At 41.6% G+C, this 14,586-nt stretch overlaps 2 long non-coding RNA genes across 2 annotated transcripts; both read right to left on the bottom strand.

Annotated features, from left to right (window-relative positions):
- Positions 1–377: 377 nt before the first annotated feature.
- On the bottom strand, positions 378–3,140 carry LOC117767936. Its single transcript, XR_004614972.1, has 3 exons — positions 2,450–3,140; positions 1,304–1,999; positions 378–1,042 (listed from the first exon to the last, which is right to left on the bottom strand). It is a non-coding gene; the product is annotated as an uncharacterized LOC117767936 (long non-coding RNA).
- Positions 3,141–7,591: 4,451 nt separating this feature from the next.
- LOC117767932 lies at positions 7,592–13,667 on the bottom strand. The gene is made up of 3 exons (XR_004614968.1): positions 13,657–13,667; positions 9,016–9,018; positions 7,592–7,754 (listed from the first exon to the last, which is right to left on the bottom strand). It is a non-coding gene; the product is annotated as an uncharacterized LOC117767932 (long non-coding RNA).
- Positions 13,668–14,586: the final 919 nt, after the last annotated feature.

Here is a 14,586-nt window from a genome sequence, read left to right as displayed (position 1 = left end):
GCCATAACAGTGCAAGAACCTTATTGGAATTGCTCCCGTTAATATCAATAAGCGTGTAAGTTGCATGTGATAGTAACTATATGTTTCATAAATGGTTTGATACAGGCTTGTATATCCACCATTACTATTACCGCCTCGTTTATTTAGCCTGTTGTGGAATTTACAGTAAATTAGACTCAATGCAGATGTGTAATTATATGACAGTTAAAATGTGATTATAATCTCCACACACCACTGTTGTAAAAAGTTCTCATATTTATTATATATTTATCTGTTTTCACACTGAGAGAAGTCAAGGGACTTGATGTGGGCTGTTATCAACAGCACTGTTAGAGAATATCACCTTGAATATTACAGATGAGGTAGAAACACATTTTATATATTTGTACAATGTTTATTTCTTTCAGTTCATCAGTTCTTGCTGAAATCTATGGTGCTTCCACCTGCTAAACACAGAATAAACTGTCCAGTACCAGTCTTGGCTGTTTAACACAGCTGATATTACATGTGTCAAAAGTATTGTAATTGTTATTAATTGTATTGTACAGTATCTGTAAAAAGTATTTACAGAGATGTATTTCTGAGGTGTTGCTCCTTTGTTCCATGTTATCCTGCAGATGTGACATAGTGGTTTCAGCATAAAACATCCTTTATAGTGAGTTTTTTCTTTTCATTACATGAAGCACTGCAGTACCAACATGGTGGAGATCGGCAGCTTCAGGCTGGTCAACATGAGGATGACCTGCACCAGCTTCATCTGCACAACACTTGATGTCTTCCTCCCTTAACTAAAGATGACCTTCAACTGCTTACAGTTGGCAGTCATGCTAAGTGTCATGGATAATATTGAATGAATTTCTATATTCATTATGGTTGGTTAAAAAGATTAACACTGTTTTCACAACAATGTTCATCTTTTACTTTCTGATTTGATACACTTTAGATTTTTTTAAAAAGCTAACGAAAAGTTCTTTCTTTTTCTTCTTTGCCATAATAGACAGACCACGGTCAGCACAGCTGTGTCCTTCAGGCTCGTCCGCCCCTAATAAAATGACAGGAAACATAAAAGTATGGCATTATTGCAGAGGAAGTGTTACTTATAAACAAAGTGTGTCCTTATATTCTCTTGATTTTCAACTATGTATTTGAATATGGTTTTGGATTAAACAGTGCACTACCAAGACAGTGAATGTGCAGTATGGAGATCTTACACATTAAAAGTACTGCATATACAGTATAATTTAATGCATTATGTATAATACTTTGCTTTGACTGTTTGTCAGTTATGAAAACAGGTCTGTACCTGGAGTCAGTGTTGAAGTGATGACTCTCAGTCTGGTTGGATTCCAGTTGTGTCTCATGTTGGACATCCACAGGTGCAGGCAGTCTGAGTCACCTAGTTAAAAACGTAACACAAATACACAGATATGTAAAGTCATACATGTGCCAGGTTAACACTTTCAAAGACTTGCATGATAAAAATAAAAGTTTATTACTTCAGAGTTCGTCAGATCATAATCACTTCACTTCAGCTTAGGAAATAGGTGGTGGACATCAGCCTCAGGTTCTCTATGTGTCTGCCTATTCTAGTAAAGTTACACTTCCAATTATTTATTTTCATGTGACAAACAAATACATTATTGTGCATGTTCACTTATTTAACACACGAATGACAAATTCAGTCAGGTCTGCTTAAGATTAACGATATAAAAACGGAATGTAGGCGACACGTTTAGTTTTCACTGTAACACGTTACAACACATCAACACCAATACTCTGAATAAAGAGCTTTAGGAGATGTAATGGTACTTTAAACAGCTGCTCTTAAAATGCAGTTGCGTTAAATATTCCCGTTTCAGTCGATCACAGTAAGTCGGTTTCTGCAGAATAAAAATCTGTGTTTGTGGTCATATTAAAGTATTTAAATTCAATGTTACTTAACTGTACGGCCAGTCCAGCTCAAGAGTTTCACACTGCAGCAGCTGCACTAACGTTGTTTCTGAAACAATAAACTTGGTGGAGCTTGAACTCCAAACAGTCGTCTTTAGTTTAAAAGTTTTATCACAATAAACTGTGTAGGGGAGGCTTTCTCAGGCAAAGTATAATTATAGAATCAAAAATTGTAGCTTGAATAGATTTGCCTTATATAATAAGTAAGTATGCTATAATGAGTGTAATCAGTGATACAATTTTCAGGGCACATCTGATGATAGGTGGTTGTCTGTTTAAGATGGCGCCGAGGAAGGCTGCCGTGTCTCAAGCTCCCCCACAGCTCTGCTCTTTTTTATGTTATTTATTCTGCTTTATTCTGCATTGTGCACACTGACCAAGTGAGCCCTATGATACAATATGATAGAGAACAACTTCTGCACATCAGGTTGATGATGGAAAACACCTTTCCCTGCCACCAACAAAGGGGAATGCCCATGGCGATGTTAACCTGTTGTACCTGGAGCACGGAGGCGATGAAGGAAACGAGGGTCGCACGCCGGCGTCCTAGTCCGGCTGAGGAGCCGTTATAACCGGCCTCCGCTCTGGATAACAAGCTGGACGAATTTCGGAGCAGGATGGTTTTTCAACGGGACAGTGAGTTTTGTAACGTTATGGTTTTCACGGAGACTTGGCTCGATCCCGGACTCCGCCATTGTTCCCGAGGGGGTCTCCATTCACCACTTGTCTGCTGCATGGTGAACAATCTGTGGTGCTCGGATTTGGAGATTATTTCTTCGGGCTGTTCTCCGGACCTGGAGCACCTCATGATCAGATGCCGACCTTATTACATCCCGAGGGAGTTTACATCTGTCGTTATAACAGCGGTGTACATTCCGCCACATGCCGACACAAATCAGGCCTTGGACGAGCTGCATGCGGTTATCAAAAGGGCATAGACCTCACGTCCAGAGGCTGCGTTCATTGTGGCCGGTGATTTTAACAACGCCAAGATGAGGAAAGTCCTGTCGATATACCATCTACACATCAACTGTCCTACGCGTGGTGAGAACACACTCTACCATGTTTACACTCCCTTCCGGGATGCGTATAAGGCCCTCCCTCGCCCCCCATTCGGCAAATCAGATCACGTCTCAGTTCTGCTGCTGCTGCCTTCCTATAGGCAGAAACTCAAACGTAACAGACTGGTGACTCGGACCATTCAGCGGTGGTCCGACCAATCAGGCTCGGCTCTACGGGACAGCTTCAGCACTACGGAGTGGTGTGTGTTCCAGGACAACAACATCAACACATACACGGACGCGGTCATCTGCTACATCAGCAAATGAATCGATGACGTGGACTCAGTGTTAAAATGAGCGGAGCGACACGCAGACATGATCTGACACCATCGATTAATAACTAAACACAATATCGTAAGTTTGTCACATAAATCATCCCAATAACAAATGGAACAAATGATCATGAAATAGTTAATTTTTGGAATCGTGAACTTAGTTGAAAATCTTTAAAAATATACTATGAACGTGAACTAGTTAATTTTCATCTGCATGAACTGAACTTTGAACTAGTTCATTTTAAGTGTGAACTAACACAACTCTGAGTATAACTTTATATAAAACTTTATAAGCTGTGTTATCATGTTTTGTGGCTCCAGACAAATTCTATTTGGTGGAAGAGGAGGCAAAATGGCTCTTTTGATAGTAAAGGTTGCCGACCCCTGACTTAAGCGGATTAACACACGCAAGGCACCTGGACCTGCTGGCATCCCTGGCCGAGCTCTCAAGGTGTGTGCAGATCAGCTGGCAGATGTGTTCACAGACATTTCCAACCTGTTACTTCTCCAGTTTGTAGTCCCCACATGCTTCAAGGAGACCATCATTGTCCCTGTTCCGAAGAAAACTAAAACCCCCTGCCTAAACGACTACCGCCCAGTAGCACTCACCTCCACCATCATGAAGTGTTTTGAGCAGTTAGTCAAATCCTTCATCACCTCCTCCCTCCCTGACTCACTGGACCCACTTGAGTTTGCCAACAGGCCAAATAGATCGACTGCAGATGCCATCTCCCTCACCCTTCACACCGCCCTCTCCCACCTGGACCAGAGGGACACATATCAGAGAATGCTGTTCATTGACTACAGTTCAGCGTTCAATACCATCGTGCCCCTGAAGCTCGTCACCAAGCTCAGAGACCTTGGGCTCAACATCACCCTCTGTGATTGGATCCTGAACTTCCTGATAGGCAGGCCCCAGGCTGTGCGGATAGGCAGCACCACATCCTCCACCCTGACTCTCAACACCGGCACCCCCCAGGGCTGCATGCTCAGTCCTCTCCTGTACTCCCCGTTCAAGCATGACTGCGTGGCCACCCACAGCTCCAACACCATCATCAAATCTGCTGATGACACGACCGTCAGAGGCCTGATCACCGGCGACAATGAGAAGGCCTACAGAGATGAGGTCAGAGCCCTGACATCTTGGTGCAGGACAACAACCTCCATCTCTACCTCGGCAAAACGAAGGAGCTGATCGTGGACTACAGGAAGAGACAAGGAGTAGAACACGCTCCATCAACGGGACTACGGTAGAGAGAGTCAGCAGCTTCAGGTTCCTCAGGGTTCACATCAGTGATGACCTGACCTGGACTCACCACACAGACTCCATCAGGAAGACGGCCAGACAGCGGCTCATCTTCCTCCGCAGGCTCAACGTGGATGCCAGGATTCTCTGCAATTTCTACAGGTGCACAATAGAGAGTATCCTGACTGGCTGCATCACCGCCTGGTACGGCAGCTGCACCGCCCTGAACAGTAAGGCTCTACAGAGGGTGGTGAAGTCTGCTCAGCACATCACCAGGACAGAGATGCCATCCATGGAGGACCTCTACACCCGGCGGTGTAGGAAGAAGGCCAACCGGATCATTACAAAAATAACCGCTGCTTCAAAAGTGAAAAGGTCATTTGTGAAGTTTTACTCTGAAAACGTCACACTCAGCTCGTGAATAAGTCCATTCCTGAAGATGCCACGATAGTCGTTAACGTCATCACGTTAGAGGGCTCGTCCAATCACAGCCTTGTGAATGAAGTGCCTGTCTCCCGCAAACAAAAAACTACCGGCTGTTGTTTTACGTGGTTCAATGAATGACTCTGTTTTCGGCATACAAAACTTGATGAAGTCAACACAACACTGTTTTCCCTGGAGGAGAGGATGACTGCGTTGAAAAGCAAAGCCGCGGGCCTAGTGTGGAGGAGTCGAAGCGGAAAAGACGGGCGCACAATCCCCAAATTACGGTAAGAGCTAAACTACAGAGAGACGCCATTGCTAACTGCTAAGCTAAGTAACTCTTAGATCTGAATAGCGTGTAAACAATCAATCAAATTTTATTTGTATAGCCCATATTCACAAATCACAATTTGTCTCATAGGGCTTTACACATCAATAACACCTTTGGTCCCGTTCATGCAGACTCCGGTGGATGTTAGTGACATATCTTCATTTGTGTACCTTTGTGTCATCAGGTGTTCCAGGCTTTTAATTGCAATAGCGTTACAAGCCGAACCTGAGGGTACACTGAGGCCAAAGGTAAATCTGACTGTCTACTGGCTTGTATGGCAGTACTATGAAAGCCATGTAGCCCGCTCAGTAGATCAGACATCATTACCTCTGTGCCTTTTTAAACTAACAAGGTGTGACATCCTCTGCCCTTAACCCTCAACAAGAGTAAGGAAAAACTACTAAAAAACCCTTTTAACAGGGTAAAAAGAACGTAGAAACCTCAGAGAGAGCCACATGTGAGGGATCCCTCTCCCAGGACGGACAGAAGTGCAATAGATGTCAAGTGTAAAGGAGAACATCACCAAGATAATGGTTTTAGCAGCATTGATAAGAATAAACATTTTGAAGCATAACTGAAGGTCAATGAATTGATAGATTATTGTCAGTAATGGTCGAGGATCCGAGGAGAAATACTATATATCAAGCAGTCCTGCTGCAATCATAGTCTATGGTCAGCAGCCAGCAAGATCATGATCCACCATCAAGATCGGATGCCATTATAGTCCACAGTCATTGTTCACCACCATTATCAGATGCCAACATGATACAGAATCCGCCATTATTGTCACGATCAGCCAGCACGATACAGAATCCGCCATACAAGATCCACCATTACGATCTCTGATACGCGATCCACAGATCATAATCCACGATGTGACCGCAGCCACGGCCCTGGATCTGCGGACGATAAGGCAAAGGGACTCCGGGGGAAGAAGTCAAGTCAGTAACATGTATTGATGAGATATTCATTTCTTTGATGTGATAAGGATTGAGAAGAGGAAGGAGAAACTGGAAAGAGAAGCTCCGTGTGTCATGTGTCCCCCGACATTCTAGACCTATAGCAGCATAACTAAGAGCAGGTGTAAGGAAAGCCTGGACCAGCTCTAACTATAAGCTTTATCATAAAGGAAGGTTTTAAGCCTACTCTTAAACGTACAGATGGTGTCTGCCTCCCGAACTGAAAGTGGGAGATGATTCCACAGGAGAGGAGCTTGATAGCTGAAAGCTCTGGCTCCAACTCTACTTTTAGAGACTTTAGGGACGACAAGTAAGCCTGAATTCTGGGAGCGCAGTGCTCTAGTGGGGTGATAAGGTACTATCAGCTCTTTGAGGTATAATGGTGCCATATTATTAAGGGCCTTGAAGGTGAGGAGGAGAATTTTAAATTCTATTCTAGATTTAACCAGAAGCCAGTGTAGCGAAGCTAATACTGGAGAAATGTGGTCTCTTTTCTTGGTTCTTGTCAGGACACGTGCTGCAGCATTTTGGACAAGCTGCAGAGTCTTTAACGACTTACTGCTGGAGCCTGATAATAAGGAATTACAATAATCAAGTCTGGATGTAACAAAGGCGTGGATTAGTTTTTCTGCATCTTTTTGTGAAAGGACATACAACTGTGGGATTAGCGAGAAAGTTGCTAAAAGAAGAAGAGAGCATCGAGTGCTTGAGCGGTTTAAATATGTACGAACTGCTTAAACTTAAGAGTTTGTTCTCGTTAAGTTTTTTCATAAACCTGACTTTTAGTCCTGTTAGGAAACTGTCCGTCGTCTTCACACCTCTGAGGCAAATGGCAGTCGCCACGAACTGGAGCAAGGGTAAGATTAAAGAAGAGACACGCTGTGCTGTATAAAATACATTCTCTAGGTTTACTTTATCTGATCCATTTCATCATTATGTTTTAACAGCCTGAGCTCCCCCCACAACGAGGCAGTCACTGCACATTTTGCCGAAGCTCTCACTGCAAGTCCGGATTTGCAGTGTGGAAAATGACGCCATTGAATGTAAGTAACTATAGTAATTGTGTTTTTTACTGTGGATCTTCTAACGTTGAATTAGCGAGGCTATTTCCGTTTATTTATAATATACTCATGTTACTCATGTTGTTTTACAGCTGCCTGTAAGACGTACTATGATGTACTAAGACATACTATGAGCCAGTATGAAGGAACTTCCGTTACATCCAACCGGACCTTGCAGCCGCATTGAAAGTTAAGGAGTAGACAGAGAAGAAAGAGGGTAAGATTCGATTCATTGAAGCATTTTTCAGTTACATGTATAGGTGTATATTGTCATTGAACTGTGCTGATTGTACTGATTGTGTGTAATGGAAAATGTTACCATTATACCACACTATATATTATCTCTGCTTATGCATACTATTTCTGCTTGTGTAACTGCCAAGATGACATCAGGGCCACAAATCTGTGACTGTGCTGGTCTCCCCCCACCAAGACCTTGAAGAGGTGTCTGTGTCTTATCTCCTGGGATTTTAGTATTCACTCAGTTCACACACATAGTACACACACACACACACATAGTACACACACACACACACACACACACACACACACACACACACACAGTTCAACTCTTCACACACACACATCTCTTCACTTCATCTGCATAAAAAGCACATGCCTGCCACTGTTTCTTTGTCATTCCCTCTGCAGAATGCTCTTCGCATGCTGTATGATTATCTGACCTTCCTTGCAAGGACTAAAGTATACTTAAAAGACTACTATTCTCTAATCTCTTTATTTCAGAAGTCTCACCAGGTCAAATTTCCATCACATTGGGTTTACAGCTGATTGAAGTGGGACAGATGACATGGATCCATCCTTCCACAGCCAGGAGCTCACCGACCTGTCTGCCACACGTCAAAGAAGACTAGAAGCTACACTTAATCTCACAGCTACACACCATAGACATCTACACACTGGAGCAGATTCGGACAGAGTGCCACCAAAAACTTATGACCCAGAGGCGGCAAAGAGACATTTCACCTGTGAAAAACCTGGCTTTTTTATTTCCATAGCTGTCTTCCCCAATCTCGGCATCACAGCATGCTATTAGCTAAATTTCAATTGTTGGTGTGATGTATTCAGCATTTTTTGGTGCTATTTCAAGATGGTGTTTAAGTGTGGTGTTGAATGAGGATTTCCAGGTAAGGAAATGACTGAAGTTGCCATCTTCGTTTTCACCAGTCCAGCTCCCACGCAGTGCTATGTTCCTCTTAGAAAGTTGGATAATAACATCTAAGATGGAAAGGAGAATGTTGCGACCTTCTCTTCATATGCTTTGTTTAGCACAGAATTAATCTTAATAGTCCCTGTGCCTTCAACATTGCATTATTCATGCAATGTTGTATGCATCCTCTTCTCTTTGTTCTCTCTCATCCTCTGTATTCACTGCCTGTCCCTTTCTTTGTGACTTCCCACTCCTGCCAAGTGTACCAAAGATAATTAAGGAAAATAATATCCACCTTCTTTATTTCATCTTTGTGTTTGAGTTTGCATCATTTTGTATTTGAATTATAGAAACGTTTCTCAAAAAGTGCATCAACATAAGCAAAATGTGGTATACAATAAATACTATATTATTATACTTCTGCTAGGTGTGTAGTTAACTTGAGCCTGTAATTTCCATTATAATTGCCAAAGAACATGTGGTTATTACATTGTTTGAACAGGAGCAGAACAGTCTAGTGTATATCCACTCCACCGCCTACTCACTCACCCACCGCCCACATACACACACAAGCAATGACGGTGATGATCAGACGGAGGAGCACATCGTATTTTGGCGTTGTACAAGTCATTTTTAGGCAGTTAAATCACCTTTTTTTTCTTTTAAAAATAAATAAATAATACAGAGGTCCCAACCTCGGTGTCCTCAATGGTAGCCACGGCCATGCTGGCTGGCGGTCCGCTAGACTCTTGAGTTAAGTCAGTAACCAACCACACGGGATGATCTGAAGTAAAGCGAACACGCCCGCAACAAGGCAGGGATCATTTCATTCATTTCATTGGTTGACCAGTGCTCAACACTACACCTGGCATTCTATTGGTTGGGGAATTTTGACAGGGTTGTTGCATAAAAAAATCCAAGAGCAGAGGAGAAATGTGAGAGCAGACGATTCACGAGCACACAGAAAGCAGCCCGAGTGCAGAGAAGGGCTGAAGCTGGAGCGCAAGAAATCCGTGCGAGCAACAATATAGCCCAGTGCAAGCACACAGTTTGAGCAGAAGCAGAGCAAATTTTAGTACAAACGGGCTATTTCAGTGCAAGGGCAGGATTTGATGAAAAGTAATACACAATCTGAACATTAATTCAACAGCTCTCAAACTGAAAGACCATGCTGTTGAATAAAGATAGAAGAAAAGCTCCATAAGAAATACGCCTACTTCTGATATGGGGACAATAACTTTTGTTCCTTAAAATGTAAAGGGTATGGGAAGTCAATTTAACAGGGGGAAGGTGTTCTTGCGCCAGAAATCTCTGTCTGCAGACATAATATTTGTACAAGAAACGCATATTAAACCTTCTGATCAAAGTAGGCTCAAATTGGTTTTCAAAGGTTTATTAATCTACATTTTCATGCAAGGCTGGGGGGGGTCGCTATTTTGTTTAAGAAATCTGTGCCATTTCAATTATCTCTATACCAACCCTTCTGGTGGATATCTGATCGTCTCAGGAAGCATTAATAATATGACCCTGAGCCATCTATTAATTCAGTGGCAATTTTGAATAACTCTATTAAATCCTTTAACTTAGTAGATATATGGAGAATACAGCACCAAACTCATAAAGAATATTCATTTTTCTCACATGCATTGATTATTTCATTATTTACTCTAAGCTAATTTCAAATGTATTACAAACAAAATATCAGGGAATCTTAATCTCCCATCATAGTCCTCTTACCATTTCCTTTAATTGGTCTTTACCCAAAACATCTTATTCTTGGCGATTTAATCCTTTATTACTGCAAGACGGTCATTTTAACGATTATTTAAAGGTAGCCATGGATGAATTTTTGTTAGTCAATGATAATGGGGCTGTTTTAGATATTATCTTAAGGGAATATTCTAAGGCTGTGGTAAGAGGAAAAATTACCTCATATAAAGCTTCGAAAAAGAAGGAAAGGCGTAACCGCCTTGCAGAAATAGAGGTGCAGCTCTAGGAAGCAGAGAAGGCATACTATTCCTCTCGGTCCATGAAAGATCTATATCATATTATGAAATTGAAGAGTGAATATAACATAATCTTGAGTAATCAGGTTAATAAGCAAATACTTAAGCTGAGACAAAAGCAACTTGAATTGAATGAAAAGCCAGGCAAATTGTTGGCCAGGCAATTGTGGGGTGCACAGGCAGGACTTCCACTGGGGAAACTTTAACCAATCCTTGTTATATAAATGCCTACTTTAGAGAGCTATATACAAAGTTATACACTTCTAGCTGTAATGCATCTGATGAGGATATTGCGAAATTCCTGGATTCTGTTGAATTACCTAAAATAAGTGACTGCTAGGCTTGATCAATCAATCAATCAATCAAATTTTATTTGTATAGCCCATATTCACAAATCACAATTTGTCTCATAGGGCTTTAACATGGTGTGACATCCTCTGCCCTTAACCCTCAACAAGAGTAAGGAAAAACTACTTAAAAACCCTTTTAACAGGGAAAAAAGAACGTAGAAACCTCAGAGAGAGCCACATGTGAGGGATCCCTCTCCCAGGACGGACAGAAGTGCAATGGATGTCAAGTGTAAAGGAGAACATCAAGATAAAGGTTTTAGCAGCATTGATTAGGGTAAACATTTTGAAGTATAACTGAAGGTCAGTGAATTGGTGGATTAATGTCATTAATGGTCAAGTGTCTGAGGAGAAATACTATGTATCGAGCAGTCCTGCTGCAATCATAGTCCATGGTCAGCAGCCAGCAAGATCATGATCCACCATCAAGATCGGATGCCACTATAGTCCACAGTCATTGTCCACTGCCGCCATTAGGATCCATCATCAGCTGCCACCTCGGTCGTGGTCCACTACCAGTATCTGATGCCAACACGATAAAGGATCTGCCTTTATTATCACGATCAGCCAGCACGATGCAGAATCCGCCATACTGGATCCACCATTACGACCTCTGATACGTGATCCACAGATCCTAATCCACGATGTGGCCACAGCCGCGGCCCTGGATCTGCGGACGATAAGGCAAAGGGACTCCGGGGAAGAAGTCAAGTCAGTAACATGTATTGATGGGATATGAATTCCTTTGATGTGATAACGATTGAGAAGAGGAAGGAGAAGCTGGAAAGAGAAGCTCCGTGTGTCATGTGTCCCCCGACCTTCTAGACCTATAGCAGCCTAACTAAGAGCAGGTCTAGGACAAGCCTGGACCAGCTCTAACTATAAGCTTTATCAAAAAGGAAGGTTTTAAGCCTACTCTTAAACGTACAGATGGTGTCTGCCTCCCGAACTGAAAGTGGGAGATGATTCCACAGGAGAGGAGCTTGATAGCTGAAAGCTCTGGCTCCTACTCTACTTTTAGAGACTTTAGGGACGACAAGTAAGCCTGAATTCTGGGAGCGCAGTGCTCTAGTGGGGTGATAAGGTACTAACAGCTCTTTAAGATATAATGGTGCCATATTGTTAAGGGCTTTGAAGGCGAGGAGGAGAATTTTAAATTCTATTCTAGATTTAACCGGAAGCCAGTGTAGCGAAGCTAATACAGGAGAAATGTGGTCTCTTTTCTTGGTTCTTGTCAGGACACGTGCTGCGGCATTTTGGACAAGCTGCAGAGTCTTTAACGACTTACTGCTGGAGCCTGATAATAAGGAATTACAATAATCCAGTCTGGATGTAATAAAGGCGTGGATTAGTTTTTCTGCATCCTTTTGAGAAAGGACATGTCTGATTTTGGAGATATTACGCAAGTGAAAAAAGGCTGTCCTAGAAATTTGTTTTAAGTGAGAATTAAAGGATAAATCAGGATCGAAGATCACTCCCAAGTTCCTGACTGTTTCATTGGAAGCAAGGGCAATGTCGTCTAGCGCAGCTATATCGTTAGATAATGTATCTCTAAGGTGTTTAGGGCCAAGTATTAGAACCTCTGTTTTATCTGAGTTTAATAAGAGAAAATTGCGGGTCATCCAGGTTTTTATGTCCTTGAGACATGCTTGGAGTTTAGTTATTTGATTACTTTGTTCAGGTTTTATTGACAAGTATAACTGGGTGTCATCCGCATAGCAGTGGAAATTTACCGAGTGTGTCCTGATAATGTTTCCAAGTGGAAGCATATATAATGAGAATAAAATTGGGCCGAGCACAGAGCCTTGTGGAACACCATGGTTAACTTTGGTGCGCACAGATGACTCATCATTAATTTGCACGAATTGGGAGCGGTCTGAGAAATAGGATTTAAACCATTTTAGGGCGGTTCCTTTAATGCTATTTAACTGTTCTAGTCTCTGTAATAAAATATTATGGTCAATTGTGTCAAATGCTGCACTAAGATCTAACAGAACGAGGACAGACACAAACCCCTGATCTGAAGCTATTAGAAGATCATTAGTGACTTTTGCCAAGGCTGTCTCTGTGCTGTGATTGGCTCTAAACCCTGACTGAAAGTCTTCACATATATTATTTTCCTGGAGAAACTCACACAGCTGATTGGCTACAACTTTTTCTAGGATTTTAGACAGGAAGGGGAGATTAGATATCGGACGATAATTGGCTAAAATCTCTGGGTCTAAGGTGGGTTTTTTGAGGAGGGGTTTGATTACAGCTATTTTAAAAGACTGTGGTACATATCCTGATGATAATGACAGATGTATTGTGTTCAGTAATGAACTGTCAATTAGGGGCAGAATTTCTTTAAGTAATTTTGTAGGAATGGGGTCTGAGATACAAGTTGTTGGTTTAGAAGATGAGATTATTTTGGTCAGCTGATCGAGGCTGATCAGAGAGAAGCTGTCTAAATAATTGGTAGGATTCTTAGCCGTTTCTGAGTTTTCTATTCTTGATGGGGTATTAGTGCCAATTGAGGGCAGGAGATGGTTGATTTGATTTCTAATAGTTAGAATTTTATCATTAAAGAAATTCATAAAGATATTGCTATTTAGGGATCGAGGAATACTGGGTTCGGTGGAGGTGTGACTCTCAGTCAGCCTGGCTACAGTGCTGAAGAGAAACCTGGGGTTGTTTTTATTTTCTTCTATTAATGTGGAGTAGTAGGCGGCTCTTGCTTTGTGGAGGGCCTTCTTATATGCTTTAACACTATTCTTCCAGTCTAGGAGATTTTCAACAAGGTTGCTGGAGCGCCACTTCCTTTCTAGTTTTCTTGATACTTGTTTTAACTCATGTGTCTTGGAATTATACCACGGAGCTAATTTACTATGTTTTATATGTTTCTTTTTTAGAGGCGCTATTGAGTCTAATGTTAATCGTAATGACTTTACAGAGCTATCGACGAGATGGTCAATCTCAGTGGAGCTTGGGTTTTTAATGAATTTGTTGTTTATATCGACGGATAGTACGGGTTTAAATGTAATCGGAATTATTTCCTTAAATTTAGCTACAGCACTATCAGGTAAACATCTTGAAAATGAGTTCATTATTAGTGGCATATATTCTGATAGTGAAAAATCGAAGGTTATTAAATTATGGTCTGATAGAATTGGATTGCGTGGAAGTACCGTTAGATGTTCAATTTTGACACCGTATGATAATATAAGGTCAAGTGTGTGGTTACAACAATGAGTAGGTTGGTGTACACACTGACTGAAACCAATTGAGTCTAATTGCGAAATAAATGCTACGCTACGCTTGATCTTGATTCTAATTTTACTGTTCGTGAAATGAATGAGGCAATAACATCAATTCCAAGCAGTGAGGCTGCAGGGTCAGATGGGTTTGGTGCAGAATTATTTAAGTCCTAAAGTGACTTCATTGCTCCCCTGCTATTTAGAATGATTAAACATTCAATTGCTAATGAGATATTTGCACAATCTTTCTATGAGGCCAATATTTGTCTCCTTCTTAAGAAAGCGAGGGACGATTCAGATATAGACCCCTCAGTCTACTAAACTATGATCAGAAAGTGGTAGCAAAAATGCTGGCCACTAGGATGGGCAGGCATAGATCCTCTTTAATACATCCTGATCAAAATGGCTATATATCTGGCAGAGTTTCTTTTTTTAATACCTGGATTATTATTTAGTTGTAGTTATTTTGCTAGATGCAGAATGGGCGTTTGATCAGATTGAATGGAGATATATGCACTTCTCA

This window comes from Hippoglossus hippoglossus, chromosome 9 (assembly GCF_009819705.1).
Source record: "Hippoglossus hippoglossus isolate fHipHip1 chromosome 9, fHipHip1.pri, whole genome shotgun sequence".
NCBI classification, from domain to species: domain Eukaryota; kingdom Metazoa; phylum Chordata; class Actinopteri; order Pleuronectiformes; family Pleuronectidae; genus Hippoglossus; species Hippoglossus hippoglossus.
Note: the sequence above shows the minus strand (reverse complement) of the source record. Positions and strands in the feature narration are given on the sequence as shown.